Source organism: Pan paniscus, chromosome 1 (genome assembly GCF_029289425.2).
Source record: "Pan paniscus chromosome 1, NHGRI_mPanPan1-v2.0_pri, whole genome shotgun sequence".
In the NCBI taxonomy this organism is placed as follows: domain Eukaryota; kingdom Metazoa; phylum Chordata; class Mammalia; order Primates; family Hominidae; genus Pan; species Pan paniscus.
The window spans coordinates 186,158,293-186,174,985 of NC_073249.2; the positions used below are offsets into that span (position 1 = coordinate 186,158,293).

The 16,693-nt window shown below is 51.2% G+C and overlaps 1 protein-coding gene across 5 annotated transcripts in view; it reads left to right on the forward strand.

Moving 5' to 3' along the window:
* The window catches only part of RIMS3 (regulating synaptic membrane exocytosis 3), a 71,559-nt gene that overhangs the window by 4,989 nt on the left and 49,877 nt on the right, over positions 1-16,693 (forward strand). For 3 of the 5 annotated variants that reach the window (XM_034962367.2, XM_003815429.5, XM_034962375.3), the window contains exon 2: positions 12,893-13,068. The gene's annotated coding sequence lies outside the window, so the exon portion shown is untranslated. Of the gene's footprint in view, positions 1-9,882; positions 10,001-12,892; positions 13,069-16,693 lie in introns of those variants that run through there. The other 2 variants (XM_055094768.1, XM_034962368.2) reach the window with 2 other exon arrangements.

Sequence of the window (16,693 nt, forward strand, 5' to 3'; positions counted from 1 at the left end):
ATCTCGTTTACTTCTCTTGATTTTAATGATCTCTTCTGGGTTGAAGATCTGCAGGTCTGGCTGGGTGCGGTGGCTCACGCCTCCTCAAAGTGCTGGTAATCCCAGCATTTTGAGAGGCTGGGGCAGGCGGATCACTTGAGCCCAGGAGTTCAAGACCAGCCTGGGCAACATGGCGAAACCCCATCTCTACAAAAAAAATACAAAAATTAGCTGGGCATGGTGGCGCTTGCCTGTATTCCCAGCTGCTTGGGGGGCTGAGGTGGGAGGATTGCTTGAGCCTGAGAAGTTGAAGCTATAGTGAGCCATGTTCATGCCACTGCACTCCAGCTTGGGTGACAAAGCGAGACCCTGTCTCAAAAAAAAAAAAAAAAAGAAGCCCCAACAATCTGCAGGTGTGACTGCTTCCTGGCCCACACTTAGATGTCTCACAATCAGCTTCAGTTCAGGTCCAGACCCAGCTCCTGACTCTCCCACCTGCACCTGCTCTGCCTTTAAGGTCCCCGGTTCATCTCTGGCATCACCGTCCTCCCACCTGGTCAAGCTAGAAAGCTGGAAGTTCTCCTGGATACGCCCCTCTTCCCGTCCTACACCCCTATAACCAGTCCTCAGCAAGCCCTGTTAGTCCTCCTGAATCTCTGCCTTGAGTCCGTGGACCCTCTCGCTGCCCACCACCCCCTCCAGGCCACCATTGGCTCTCACCTGGGCCACTGTGACAGCTTCCTACCTGGTCTCCTGACATTTGTTCTTGCCCCGCTTTCTTTCATGGTCTTCTTAGGATAAACGTTGGATTGTGTCATTTCCCTGCTTAGGACCCTTCCAAGCCTTCTTGGAATGAAAGCCAGATGCACTGACGCAGTCTCCGAGGCCCTGTGGGATCTGGTCCTTGCCTACCTTTTTGTGTCTTCTTCTGCCACTCTCCCTCAGCTGCAGGACTTCCACACGTGTTGTCCCCAATCCTGGAATGCACGCCCCCTCTTGGGGCCCTGCTAACTCCTACTTATCCTTCAGATAGATACCAGCTCGAACGTCATTTCCGCAGGGAAGCCTAAAAACCAGACAGTAAACAGCACCCTGCTCCAGAGGACCTTGTACTTCTTCATAACATTCAGCACACTCAAATCGCTTTTCCATCATGTCTATTTCATGCTAGGCTGTGAACTCTGTGGGCTCAGGAATCCGTTTTGCCTCACCCCGGCACATAGTAGGTACACAGTGAGCTGTTAGATGAATGAAGGGACTAGATGAGGAGTGCTGCAGCCTCCTAACTGGTCCTTGCCTCCAGGCCTGCCTTTTCCAGCCCTTTCTCCAAGCAGCCCCAGAACAATCTTTCTAAAACACAGAACTGACCCCGTCACCCCCTGCTACTTAAAATACTTCAATAGCTCCCTGTCACAGGAAAAGGCCTCGGCTTCTTATCATGGTATTCAAAGCCCTTTATGATGTGCGCCTGACTGCCTGTCTTCCCTGCTTCCCCGCCACACTTTGAACTCCAGTCCCTCTAAGACACCAGGCTGTTTTGGGTCTCTGTGCGTCTGCACTTGCTGTTCCCTTTGCTTGTAATGCCTCCCCACCCCTACTTTGTCTCCATGGAGAACGTCCTTAATTCTTCAAAATCGGCTCAGCTGCTACCTTCGCTGTGAAGCCTGTGGAGCCCTTCCGCTCCTCCCCAGGCAGAGTTAGCCCACCCTCCCTCTGCCACATCTGTGCAAAGTCTACATCTCTTACTCGCTGTCTCCCACTGCACTGGGCTTCTCCGACGTAGGCACAGTGATTATTTTTTCAGGATTGTTCATCTGCGTACCTCCGGCTCCCAGCTTCTCTCTTGTCTTAATTAGGTCTTTGCTTATATACAGAAACCCACTCAAACCAGCTTCAGTAATAAAGAAGGGCTTATTACAAGGACAGAAGGGATTCCCTGGAACTAAGGGGAAGGAAAACCATTAGCTTCAGGAAGGCGGGACCTGGAGGGCCAAGGGAACTTGAAGCAGCCATTCTCTGCACCCTGCCTTTCTGTCTCCACAGACTGGATATCTCTGCCTTTTCAGGCACCAAGCCACCTATAGTTCCTGTATTGTGTCCCTTGGTTTCAGCCACATGGAGAGAGAGAACTTGGGGCTTGGCAGATCCAATCCCAAACTCCCAGGAGAGGATCTGATTGGCTCAGAGTGAGGCAGGTGCCCACCCTGGTCCAGTCATCTGTAGCCTACTGGGAAGGATCAAAGAGACATGCAAACATGGTTCTCAGTGCCCCGCTCAGAGAAGGGGGATCTTCGTTAGCTTCCAAACACATCTCCTGGAATTCTTAGAGTGCCGATGTGGGTGCAGGCAGTTGGGCCTGAGCCCCAAACTTCCATCTGGACAGCAGCTGGAGAAAAAAGGCCTGGAATTGTGACTTAAAGGGGAGTCTTTTCCTGGGCAGCAGTGCTCAGGACAGGCTCTGAAGAACCTGTCAAATGTCATTCAGAGGCCTGAGGAGAGAGAGGGAGAAGAAAGCCTGAATTTTCTCACCTTGCTTTGGAGTGAGGAGAGAGGGAAGAGGAAGGCAGGAACAGGCAGAAGAGTTTTTCCCCACGAAAATCTTCATCCTCCAAGATGTAACTCTTTTCATCAGTGAAAAACCAAACCATGTCTACCTCACCTTCCCCCTGTCACTCATTCTTGACCTGTATTGATTCTGTTCTTTGTACTTCCCTGGTAATAAACATTTTTTTTAAGCACTTACTCTGTGCCAGACATTGTGTTCACACATTTCATTTAATCTTCACTTCTATAAGATGGGTACTATTATTATTCCCATTTTATTTTATTTTTTTAAAACATATAAATTTTATTTTATTTTAGAGACAAGGTCTCACTTTGTTGCCCAGGCTGGAGTGCAGTGACTTGAACACGGCTCACTGCAGTCTCAACTTCCTAGGCTCAAATGATCCTCCCAAGAAGTTGGGACTACAGGTGCACACCACCATGCCTGGCTAATTTTTTTTTTTTTTTTTTTTTTTTGAGACATTGTCACATTCTGTCACCCAGGCTGGAGTGCAATGGCTGGGTCACGGCTCACTGCAGCTTTGAACTCCTGGGCTCAGGTAATCAATCCTCCCACCTCAGCCTCCCTGGTAGCTAGGACCACAGGTTCATGCCACCATGCCCAGCTCAGTTTTGTATTTTTTTGTAGAGACAGGGTTTCACCCTGTTGCCCAGATTGGTCTCCAACTCCTGGGCTCAAGCAATCCTCCCATCTTGGCCTCTGAAAGTGCTGGGATTACAGGTGTGATTCACGACACCCAGTCTGTCATCTCATTTTACAGACAAGGAAACTGCAGTTTAGGCATTTACAGGCTAGATTTTAAAGCTCTTCACCTCTCTTAATCTCGGTGATTTGCTGATTTGTCTGCTTGCTGTTTGGGATTGTGAAGGTCTCACGGGCAGATAGCAGGTTACCATCCTGCCTCTTTCCCCACTGCCCAGCAAGGGCTGCCAACTGTGGAACAGATGGATGCAGGTAGAGTAGAAAAGGTGTCTGGGTGGACGTCAAGTCTCTGACGTGTGGATCTCCCCTGTGTAGCTAGCTCTGTGACTATGGACACATCTCATCCTTTCTGAGCCTCACATTTCTCATTCAGAAACGGGGATGATAATTCCTGCTCTGAGGCTCATATTAGATGGTGGCCGTTATGACAATTTGTGAATAGGAAAGGACCAAGGAATTTCTAAAAGATTGTTATTACCAGAATAGGCTGTAGCAACAGGGCACTAGCGGGCCACTGTGCCCGAACTCCTGCAAGAGGTGGACAAGCCTAGAGCTTCCCAATATGTGGAGTGGGACCGGGGATGACTTTCAGTGCCATTTCTTAACATTAGCTCACATAGTGAGAAAGTTGGTTCCCTCTCAACGTTATCAAGTCCAAGATTGTCCAAGGGAGAACATGTCAGTGTAGTTTCTAGTGTGTCTTTTTTTTTTTTTTTTTTTTGAGACGGAGTTTCGCTCTTGTTGCCCAGGCTGGAGTGCAATGGCGCAATCTCAGCTCACCACAACCTCTGCCTCCTGGGTTCAAGAGATTCTCCTGCCACAGCCTCCCCAGTAGTTGGGATTACAGGCATGCACCACCACGCCCGGCTAATTTTGTATATTTAGTGGAGACGGAGTTTCTCCATGTTGGTCAGGCTGTTCATGAACTCCCGACCTCAGTTGATCCGCCTGCCTTGGCCTCCCAAAGTGCTAGGATTACAGGCGTGAGCCACCGCGCCCGGCCTCTAATGTGTCTTTAACAACTTTCCAACACTGGTTGCCCTCCCTTTTTAACAGAGAGCTCTCAGGCTAGGCTCAGAACATTGCCTGGCAACTCCATATAGCTAAAACATAATAACATAACTGTTTTTACTGTGTTTGTTTTATTGTCATTTTCTATTTATTAAAAGTGATACTGGCTTTCCATTTATAGTAATAACATGGTTTCTATTGAAAATAGTTGCATTAAAGTTAAAAGTGTCAATTTATTTTTATCTGTTTGTTTGTTTATCGAGACTAGATCTCACTCTGTCGCTCAGGCTGGAGTGTAGAGGCCTGTTCTTGGCTCACCTCAGCCTTGACCTCCTGGACTCAAGTGATCCTCCCACCTCAGCCTCCCAAATAGCTGGGACTATGGGTGTGAGCCACTGCCCCTAGCCAGAGTGTCAATTTAAAGAAAATAAGTAATAAACAGTACAAGAGTCTGTAGATTTGTTTTGTTTGTTTGTTTGTTTTTTGAGACGGAGTCTCTGTCGCCCAGGCTGGAGTGCAGTGGCACGATCTTAGTTCACTGCAGCTTCTGCCTCCTGGGTTCAAGCGATTCTCCTATCTCAGCCTCCCAAGTAGCTGGGATTACAGGTGCGTGCCACCATGCCCGGCTAATTTTTGTATTTTTAGTTTGACCATCCAGACGGGGTTTGACCATATCAGCCAGGCTGGCCTTGAACTCCTGACCTCAAGTGATCTGCCTGCCTGAGATTCCCAAAGTGTTGGGATTACAGGTGTGAGCCACTGTGCCCAGCCTAGGAGTCTGTAGATTTGCCAGAAATCATTGAGGTGACACACAGTGTTATGCACTTAATGCAAAATTGGGAAGTGGTATGGGGATGTCGGAAATGTGTGCTGTTGACCTAGATAATTTTGAAGGTCCCTTCCACCTGCCCAACAAATCTAGGGGTCTCCCCCTGCTGCGCTGGCCTGCTCTCTTCTGCTCACCTTGAACCCTGGCTTGGGCTTCTTTTGGAGGATCCTGCCATGATTTCCCTGCACACAGGAGAATTTGTGCCATTGTTTTCACAACCTGCTTGGGAGGGGGGCTTATGGAGATAAGGTGTCTGGATGTGGTAGGATGCCCCCTCATCTCTGAGGCCAGGACTTGAGACCTCCTGGGGGGAGTAGGGGCTGCATACCCTACAGTTCTTCTGCTTCCTATGTATAACACAGGCCTCAGGGAGGCCTAGGGAGCAGTGAAGCTTTGGGAGCCACAGGTAAGGGCAAGGCTGCCCCTGGGGCTTCATGTCCCAGAGCTTGGGGCTCAGGGACAGTGAAGCAGAAGGCTTCGGAGTCTCATAGGTCCCTCTTCCCCTACTCCCCGCTTTGCCCACCGCTTTGTGCCGACTGCTTGTCCCTGGGACCTCGCAGCAGACCCCAGGGGGCCTCGGAGGACACAGTGGATTTATCCTCAGGGCCCATGAGCAGGGCCAAAGTAGAGAAGGCAGATGGCAAGGAGGGAGGGAAGTCCTGTCTGCCCCCTCCCTAGTCCCATGTTCACAGTGGGAAGGGTGGCCTGGGCACCAGGAGGATGGAGGGCCTGGGTAGAGTGTGGGGTGTGTGCTTGTGTGTCCATGGTGAATGTTTGAGGATCTCTGTGAAGGCATAATGTGTGTGTGTATGTATGAGAGAGTTTAAGTGTGTGTGTGTGTCCCTGGCAAATGTAGCTAGGTAACTCACAGATATGTCTGAGGGTCTCTGAGGGCATATTGTGTGTGCACTGTGTGTGTGTGTGTCTGTGGTGAATGTATCTTCATGCGATATGTCTGCAGTTCTCTGCGAGGGAGTTTTTCTGCAGCGTGCGAGTTTGTGTGTGTGGCAGGGTGTGTTGTGGGTCTGTGTGATGTGTGTGAGTCTGTGGTAGCTGCATCTCCATGCCATGTGAGTCTGTGGTGCACAAGGTGTGTTTTTGTGTGCATGTGTGTGCCCTGTGAGTGCCTGTCTAGGTGGATTGCCTGCTGGGTGTGGTGTGTGCCTGTTGTTTTGTGTACGTCATCTTCTTTGTACAGCGTGCATCTCGCTCTGTGGCGCGTCGGAGTGGCCAACCGGAGGTGTATGGCTTGCGCGCGGGTCTTTGTGCCCTGAAAGGGTCCGGGGGTGGAGAGGTTGCAGGGAATGCGTGCACCTCTTTGGGCGGTGTCTCTCTGGCCTGGGGCCGAGCCTGTGCTGGGTTTCTGAGGAGGGTCCCCAGGGTGGGCAGCAGGCGCGGGCGGCGCCTTCCGGCTTGGCGCGGGGCTGGTAACTGGAGCCCCTTCCCCCCATGAAATATTGATCCGGCCTCGTCAGCGGCGCGGGGGAGGGGCGGGGAGGGGGAGGGGCGGGAAGGGGAGGGGAGGAGATGGGAGGGCAGGCGGGGGAGGGACTGGGAGCGAGTCGCCAGCCGCTGTCCGTGGTACTGCCGTGTCTCCCCCAGCGAGGGTGTGGGAGGGGGAGAGATTGTCCCATCCACCAACACCCTTTGCTGGGGCCCCTGCCTCTCAGGATGAGCCTGCCTTTCCCTTCTGCTATCCCGCATCTAGGAAGGGGGAGCAGAGGAACCAAATGTGTATCTTATTGAGATCCAGTATCCACCAGCTAGGGTGACTATATGGCTGGGTTTGCCTGGCACAGTCCTCATTTTCACCTGCGGTCCAGTGTGATTGTGAGTATTGTCCCTGCTCATTCTCACAAGGGTCCCAGGTGGATGATAAATTATGTGCTCACCGGTAATAAGGCTTTGATCCAAAGACCTTTTCCCAGTCGCCTCTGCTCTGCCCTGGGAGTTCCCCAATCATGTGGACATGTAAGTGTGTGTGTAGTTGCATGTGTGGAAATTGTCCTTCCTGTACTAGGATTGAGCTGGAATAAGTGCTTCAGAGCCCCGGGCTCCCGCCACAGCCCAAACCCTCCCCAATGCATCCAGCCCCCTTTTCTTTCAGTCCAAATTCTGCTTTCCATTCCAGCTGTGCTCCTTTCAGGCCTGGGCTTCTCCTGTGCCTTAGGAAGGGAGTCAGGGTGCCGCCCTAGCCTCCCTCCTGCATCCTGAGCTGGGCAGGCCTCTTCTCGGTCTCAATATCAGGGTGTTGTAGGCCTTCCAGCTTGGCCATCTGTATATTCATGGCATCTTCTGTGAGTTCCTCTCCTACTCTTCACCATGGACTCTCCCTCCTTCAGTTGGCTCCATCTTCCTCCTACCTCTAACTGTGGGTACTACCTCTCAATCTTTCCTCACTCTCTGCTCTCTTCTGGGCATTCTCCTTCCTTTCCACACCCCATTTTTTCTTTGGAGAACACACCCAAATCCTGCCTACTCACCTTGCTCTCCTGAGCGCTCGTGAATCAGCTTACCTGGCCAACACCTGAATGTGGGAGTTGCAGCATTATCTCAGACCCATCGGGACTAAACTGGGGATTCATCTTCTCCTTAAGCCAGGCTTTTTCTGCTAGGACCTCAAGCTCTGCTGATGGCACCTCTCACCCCCATCCTTCCTGTAAATCACCTTGGATTTCATTTTTTCCCTTTTCCCTACTTTGTCCCCTCACTCACTCTAGGCAATCCCCTAACCCCACCCATGACTCCTGGCCCCGTTTCCTCTTCGCACCTCACTTTCTGAAGCAGTGCAGCCCTTCTTCCTGCATGGATGTAGCAGCCTCCTGGCTGCTCTTCTGCTGTCAGGCTTCTTTCTGATTCTGCACTCAGTCTCAGATTGATCTCTGTAAAGCATTACATCTAAATCATGTCAGATTTCACTCCTACAGGATGAAAGCCAAGCTTCTTAGCCCCACATTCAGAGCCCTGCACTGGCTGCTCCCAGCCTATCTTTCCAGCCCTCTGTTCCGCAGTTGTACCTACCTCCTCTCCAACTGCACTGCTGTGTTCGCCAGCCTCTGAACACAGCGTTTTCTCCCTGGGCCTTCCCAGTAGTTGCCGCCTCTTTCCTTTAGAGCCACCTCTGCCTCTCCTCTCCAAAACCTCACCTATCTTTTGAGGTGCAACTACTGGGGTAATGCCTTTTCTGGTCTCCCCCACCCTGAAGTGTTCACTGTTTCTGCAGAACAACCAGAGCAATGTCTCTTCACCTCTCAGTGCCTTGGGTGGTCCATGGACCAGCATCTTGGGCATCACTTGGAAGTTTCTTAGAAATGCAGAGTCTCAGGCTTCACCTGTGACCCATGGATCAGAGCAAGCTCCCCAGGTGATTCACCTGCACATTGCAGTTTGATAAGCACTGGATGGTGTGGTCATTGAGGACGGAATCTTGCTTCTGTTTGGGGAGTCACCTTTGGCCAGGAGTAGTGGTATTCTCCAGTGCCAAGTTTAGCAGCCCCTGTAAGGAGACAGGTGCCACATCTAGCCACATCCTACAAGCCAAGGGAGGGGCGAATGGTGGAGATGGCTGAGAAGAATGTGTACCCTGGCTGGCCCTTTCCCACCCATAATCTATACCCTGCAAGGCCCCAGAGCTCAAGCTCTGTAAATCTGACTCCAGAAAGCACTTTAGTGACACGAGGAGGAATCAATTAATCAATAAAAAAGCAGTTATCAAGCAGATAGAAGAACTTTTCCCTCTTCACAAAACACACATTGGTGGAAATGCCTGTTACTTTAATGTATGTTTTGAAAAGAAAAATATGTGGTTTTGGTTTTTTTCTTTATTATAACATTAATACAGTTTCTTAAGTAGTAACTTTAGAAAACACAGTATGTCACATGGAGAAAATAAAAATGACTCACAGTGCTATAAATACTGCTAATTTAATGTTTTAGGTTGCCATTCATTCATTCTACAAATATTTACTGAGTCCTGCTATATGCCAGACCTGTGCCAGGTACTAGGGATTCAGGGTGAAGACGACGACAAGGTTCCTATTTTTAACCAGCTCACAGCCAGGGGGCGGGGTGTGGGAGAGAAGTACGGAACAAGTTAGGAACAGCAGTGTGTTCATTTCCTAGGGAAGCTGCAATAAAGTGCCACAAACAGGGTGGCTTAAAACAACAGAAATGTAGACTCTCACAGTTCTGAAGGCTACAAGTCTAAAATCAGGTGTTGGCAGGATTGTTTCCTTCTGTGTGCTGTGAGGGAAAATCTGTTCTGTGCCTCTCCCCTGGCTTCTGGTGACAGGTGGCAATCCTTGGCGTTCCTTGGCGCATTGACGCGTCACTCCCATTTCTGCCTCCATCGGCACATGGCGCTCTCCCCGTGTCTGTCTTCACGTGGCCACCTTCCTATAAGGACACTGGTTATATTGGATGAGGGACCCACCCTTCTCCAGCATGATCTCATCTTAACTTGTCACATCTGCAACGACCGTGTTTCCAAACCAAGTCACATTCTGAGGGACTGGAGGTTAGAACCTCAACAGTTTTTGGGGGGACACAACTCAACTTATAACACACAGGGACAGTACAAAGGGAGTTATGGGGATTAACCTTATCTGGGAAGACTGTCCTAGGAAATGACCTTCAAACTTGGATTGAGCCAAGAATAGGGTTTAGCCAGGCAAAGGTGGCAGGACAGACAAGTTTGGGGCCACCAGATCATGGGGGTGGGGGCAGAGAAGGTATGCCAGGCAGACAGGAGACAAAGTGGCTAAGTGGCTCTTTTTTTTTTTTTTTTTTTTGACAGAGTCTGGCTCTGTCATCCAGGCTGGAGTGCAGTGTTGCGATCTCGGCTCACTACAACTTCTGCCTCCTAGGCTCAAGCCATCCTCCCACCTCAGCCTCCCGAGTAGCTGGGACTACAGGTGTGTGCCATCACATCAGGCTAATTTTTGTATTTTTTTTTTTAGAGACGAGGTTTTACCGTGTTGCTCAGGCTGGTCTCAAAATCCTGGGCTCACGCGATTCACCTGCCTTGGCCTCCCTAAGTGCTGGGATTACAAGCATGAGCCCCACGCCCGGCCCAAGGTGGTACTTTTGAGGACTGAAAAGAAGCAAGTGTGGCTGGAATACAGAGTAGGGGCAAGAGGCATGGGATGGGCTGGGAGATAGGAGAGGAAGACAGTCCCCAGTTCACATGGGCTTGTGGGCCTTGGCAAGGGCCTTCTCCTTTGTCCTGCAGGAAATGGGAAGCTAAGGGAGGTTGTCAAGCAGGAGAGATTCATTCTGCTTTGTAGGCTGGCTCCTCCCAAAACTGACTCAGGCTGTATTGTTCCTTCAAGTCCCTGCTTCTGAGGAAGAACACACAGCCCTGTCCTCAGGAGCCCCCAGCCCAGTGAAGGCCCATGGTGACCCTGTCCTGGGAAGGGGGCATGGCTGCTGGGTGACCCCAGCGGCCCCTAGTGGAGCCTTCAGGAACCTTGTTCTGAATGGGAGACATGGCTCACCCAGCCCTGGGTCTGCCTTACCCTTGTGTGTTCTGAGTCCTTAGAGTTGTGGTTTGAGTCCGACCACCCCATCCCCTGCACTGCCATGAGGACTGTGACTGAGAATGTATCTAGGGCCCATGTGGTGCCCTGAGGCCCTGGGGGAACATCAGGGGCTCAGTCTTGTAGGTCTTGCAGGGACCATGCCTTCAGCACCCCACTCCCCTCAAGGTATGTCTGGAGTCTGTATTGCCTTCCTACACAGTATCCAGCCTCTCTGGGGTTCTCAACCCATCCCTTACCATACCCTCAGGGGGCTACCCCTTTCCTGTGTCTGATGGGAGAGGGCCCACCCTGCCCAAAGCTGCCTGTCCCTGCCTTGCCCGGGCTGGGTGGGCCAGGCTGGGTGGAGGAGAAGTGGGTCAGCCTGGTAGCCATGGTGACAGCAGCTGCTCCCTGCCAGCCTTCTCCTCTCCTCACCACAAACCTCACCGATGAGCTCCTTTGTCCGGTCTGGCGAGGATGGGGGCCAGGCGAGTGAGATTGGGGGCTGTGGTGTGTATGAGTGTGCATGTGTTCAAGCTTGCACACACCTTGTGCACGTGTTCAAGCTCGCACACACCTGCTCAGTGGTGGGGTGTGTGCCTTAGCCAAGGGAGCCCACGGCTCAGGGTAAGATGCTTCCTGCTTCCCTGCCCACGGAGCCATGGGGCTCTTCCTGCCTCTCTGGACTGGGCAGGGGCCCAATGGGGAGGGTGTGTGTGGGTGTTTGCAGGTGTGTACACATGTGAGTCTGTGAACGACTATGGCTGTCGTGGCTGCTTCTGTGTGTCTCTGTGTGTATGAGTGTCTTGGTGGGGGGTGGTGTGCACATGTGATTGCGTCTTTAAGTGTGTATCATTGACATGAGTCTGTGTGATCACACCTTTGGAATTCTGTGCCCCATGTCTCTTCCTGCATGTGTGTGTGCACGTGTGTGTGTGTGTGTGTCTGTGCATGCACGTGCCAGCCTGGCTTCGGGGAGACAAAGGTCTGCACAACTAGGAGAGGAGCCGCCGCTGTGTGCTGCCCACGCTGGCTGGGTGTGCTTCCTTGGCACAGACTGCCTTCCCCACCACAACCACCTACCAACCCATCACCCGCCCACCTCTCCCTGAGTGGGGACAGGAGAGACTAGAGCCGAAGGAGCCCCTTTCCCCCTTCTGTGAATGCAGGCACTGGCCTCTGACAGGGGCACAGATTGGCACAGGTGATGCGATGGGCCGTCCTGGTGCTGGATTAGGTTTGGGCCAGGGGTCTTAGATGCCAGACCCAGCATCCAGCAAGGGGTCAGGAGCTGAGATGCTGGCACAGCTTCATGCGCCACCTCTCACCTCAACTGAAAAGTGCAGGGACCCTGATCCCAGACTTCTGGAGCACTCAGGGCTGTGGTAGGAGGCGATGCTCCTAGTCTCTGGGCCTTCCCCTGCAGTGGTTGCACCTGGTGTGGACTCCAGACCAATAAGAACTAACAACTGGACAATCCTTTACGATTTATAAAGGAATCTTATTAGTAATAATAATGTAATTGCCCAACTGATCATTTACCACATCCCAATCCTTGTTTTATAATGTTTTATGTAAGAATCCTAAAGCAGGCATTATCGTCCCCACTTTAGAGATGAGGAGCATTAGGCTCAGGGGATTTGTTAAGGAAGCCCTGTATCATACAGCTTGTAAGTGGCAGATCTAGGTTTTGCACTTAAGTCTGTCTGCCTGCAGAGCATGTGTTTCATTCACTCTGCCTTTCTGCTCCTCTTTGTCTCATCTGACCCCAGTCCAGCCGGGAGAGTCAGGGAGGGCCCAGGTGGTGATTAGACTCGTTTTGTAGAGGAGGGAATGGAGGGAATGGTTCAGAGAAGCTGAAGGACCTGCTCAGGATCACATGGCTGGGGGTAGAGCCAGGAGTGTGTCTCCCAACTGCTTGGCATGTCACAGAGTGTCTGGGGAGGGACACAGACCCCATTAATCAGAGGGAGGTTGGAGGAAGGAAGGATAGGGTCTAGAGCTCCTTAGCAGTTGGTCCTGGCCAAGTCTCTGTACATGTATTTAAAAATCTCAAAGTTGTGGGTCTTCAGCAGCTTGACATCCAAGTACCTAAAGGAACATTAAGGGGGCCCATGAGTTGTAAAAATTTTACAAGAGGAAATGGAGAATTGAAGAGTTTAAATGATTTGCTCAAGGTCACACAGCTTCTTCAAAGTCTATCTTTTTATGCCACAATCTACTGGAAGCCCTTGAGGGTAGATGCCTTACCTAGCCCTTCCTCTAAGCTCCTCTCTTCCCTTCCAGACCCTTTTATCACATCGCCTCCTCCTGGGAGCCTGCCCTGATTGCCTTCACCTCATTTCTTGAAAATTGGTGTTTTGGCAGAAGTCAATTGAAGCCTTGTGCAAATGCCCTAGGGGTGTGCTGTTGGGAGGCAGCCCCCTGTGATGCGGAACACCAGGCTCAGATTCATCAGTTCGGTGAGTTGGGTTTTCTTCCAGGTGAAGGGTGGGGAGGGAGCACCCAATAGGTGACGTGAGACCTGAGAGTTAGGGGACTTAGGGTTGAAGCAGTGATTTTGCCACCAATTTTTTATGTCACCCTGGTGCATCTTTCCCCCATTCTGGGCCTTGATTTCTTGTTCTGCAAAATAAAAGGCTCAGGCTAGAATAGAGACAGCAAGTCAGTTTTAGCTCATGAGCTGTTTCTCATCAGCTGGTGCTGGTGCCCTGTGTTGAGAGGGACTCTGAGGCTAAGTCTGACCTTGATGGGAAAGAGAGAGGTTAATGATGTCCACTGTGAGTAGAGGATGGGGAGGGGTGGTGGGAGCCTCAGTTATTTGCAGTCCCTTCCAGCCTAACACTCCATCACCCTGTGATGCATTCCTTGGTCTTTACTGTTGGAAAGGTGGGTGACTAGGTTCATCTTGAGCTTTTGTGCGGCCTTGAACTACCAAAAATTCTCATCTGGGCCAGGCGCGGTAGCTCACACTTGTAATCCCAGCACTTTGGGAGGCCGAGGTGGGCAGATCACGAGGTCAGGAGTTCGAGACCAGCCTGGCCAATATGGCAAAACCCCATCCCTACTAAAAATACAAAAATTAGCTGGGCGTGGTAGTGGGCGCCTGTAGTCCCAGCTACTCGGGAGGCTGAGGCAGGAGAATTGCTTGAACCCAGGAGGCGGAGGTTGCAGTGAGTCGAGATCGCACCACTGCACTCTAGCCTGGGTGACACAGCAAGACTCCGTCTCAAAAAAAAAAAAAAAAAAAAAAAAAAATTATCTGGTTAGACCCACGGTTAAAGGGACTGAGGGGCCCAGGGTAGCCTGGTAGGGCCCTGAGACCTGCTGTTGTCAGGATTCAGGAGAGAGTTTGGAGGGCCCTTTTAGGGTACTGAGACCCCAGGGTAGAGGCCAAACATCCAAGGGCTAAAAAGAAAACACAAAGCTTATTCCTGGGGAGCTGGACAGGTCTCTTTTGGCATGGAGTTTTGGCAGGAGTGGGGGCAGTAGCTGTCTCCCTGGAGGATAGATCAAAGTTTCTGTGCTGCTGTGGCAATAGCTGGGAGTCAGCAGGAAGAACTTCAGAGTGAGGTCTCTGTGACTCACTGGGATCATAGGACGGTTTCCTTCCCTGCGGTGCCATGACCTGGGCTGAGAAAGGGACAGTCTGCTCAGAAGCAGGGAATTGGTGAAGGGACTTGCGTGGGAAGGGTATAGTTTATTTAGCAATCGTTTGGAATCACCAACATGTGACACGGTGTGCTCTGTGTCCTGCCTGCTCCTAACCACTCTGCCACAGTCTCCACCACCTTCCCTTTTCCATCCCTGTGGTCTGATGGCTCAGGGGTTGCTATGCAGTGGATGGCCCTCCTTTTAGGTTCCCTATCTGTAACTTTGGCATGTCTTTCCTGAGCTAGACCTGCTGCCGGAGAAGAAACTAGATCTCTAATTCTGAGACCTCTGCTACAATGTGCATTCAGAGACTCAACTCTCCCAGTCAAAAGGACTTTTAGAGATTACTTAACCTGACCCCTTCATTTTACACCCAGATGAGACAGCCGAGGCCCAGAGGAGTTCACATAAGGAATCTGTTCACGTTCGAATCCCACATCCTGATTCCTAATCCTCCTAAGCTGCCCTACCCAGGACTTCTGACCCACAAGGTCAGTCCTAGGACCTTGGGTCCAGTGCTTTGGGTCTGGCTCCTCCTGCCCCTTGGGGAGTGGCCTGCAGGCTGGGCTCTCCCAAGCATTTTTCAGTTCTCCAGCCCCCCTGGTTGATCCCTAGATGGTTAAAGATGAGAAAATAGCTCTGGATGGTGCAGAGACCTTGATGCCAAACCAACTGCTTGTCAATTCCATTTATTATTCATGAGGAAACATGAGCCCCTGGGTTGGCAGGGTCAGGAATTTTGTCCCTTACCCCCTTCCCTTTTCACCCCCTGGGGGTGGTACTCTCCTGCTTCCCAGAGGCTGTGCTAGGGAAGCACTTTGCTTCTCCAGCTATGGTCCGGTTGGGATTTCTACTGCCCTAACTTAGATGCTCATGACAGCTGTGGGAACCTGGGCCAGAGGGGCACCTGGGCCAGAGGGGCTTTTCTCATATAGACACTTTCCTTTTAGTTTTCTCAAAGGGCCCAGAGACCCAGGGCAGAGTCTGAGCTTAAGGGCCGGGCCTCCATTTTTTGTTGAAGGGACAGGGGATGCTAAGCATTCTGTCTCTTTGTGGAAACAGGAGACCTGGGTTCAAGTCCAGGCCTTGCCTCTTCTTAGCTGGCTAGTATGAACAAGTCCTTTACTTCTCTGAGACTCAGTTTTCTTATCTACAATACAGAGATAACCACATGCCTTCCAGAAATACTGTAAGGAGTAAATTAGACCTACACCGTGGCAGAGTCACAGGATCAGATAAGCCTTCTCCCACCTTCCACCAAAACACCGTGCAGATACCCCAAAAACACACAAACTGGCACTAGAATTGGAAACTCGAAGAGATCATCATAGGCCCCAGTCCAGGGGGACTTTCCATTAGCTGCAGGGTTGATGGGGGATAGAGAAATACAATCCAGGACTCTGCACACGTCACAGGGCGAATGAGATCGGTCCAGGCAGCCACAGAGAAGGCAAAATGAGGCGTTAACTCATCCACTCTGTCAGCTATACTTTGCCAGGCTGGCAGGAGCCATGCTGACCAGGTGACCATTCTCAGCTGTCTGGGGACTGTCTTCCTTTATTTGCCACAATGGTGCTTTTCCTCTTTCACCCATTCTCCCTCCCCTTTCTGTGTCCTTTTGAATAGGCAGACTCTCTCAGTGTTCCAGGCCCAAGGGCCCAGGGTCAAGTGAAGTGCCCTGAACCCTGGCATGGTCAGCTGCCCCAGGAAAACCACTGTGGGCTAGGACAGAGCCAGTAGGGTGCTGGGTGCAGAGCATGCTGGAGAGGCTGGCCTTGTTGGGTTCTTCCTGAGCAGAGGATACTGACTTCAGCTTGGGACTTTGCAGCCAAACTGTGGAGGCCAACAGCTGGAGATCCCAGCTCTGTTCAAAACAGAGCCATGGACTCCTGCAGCCCCCTCCCCCAGAGTGGTTCTCAGGGCCCTCTGTCCTCTTCCCTAGCACTTAGTGTAACCATCATTAAATCTTTAACTGTAGAATTAGTTACTTACTGTCTGTCTCCCTCTTGGACTGGAGGCTTTGGGAGGGCAGGACCAAGTTGGCCTGGCTCACTGCTGTATCCTTGGCATTCAACATGGGCCTGGGAATTTTAGGGGCTTAAATATTTGTTGAATGCAGCTAACAGGGAGAGTAAATGTCTATATTTTAAAAAGGATTTTGACAATAGATTCTAAGAATCCAAAAGACATTTATGACCCTGGCATCAGGTAGGATGCTTTTGGAGGTAACAGAGAACTCTGATTCAAACTGGCTTAAGCAATGGAAAATGTATTGTCTCACATCATTGGAAAGCCAGCGCAGGGCAGGCCCTAGGTATGGCCTGAGGTACTTTCTGTCTGAGTGCTGTCTGTTCACAGTAGCACTGGCTTTGTCCTAGGGCTTAGCCCTCTCTAGGGTGTAGGAAAGAGAAGGACAGAGAGAGAAAGAGAGAG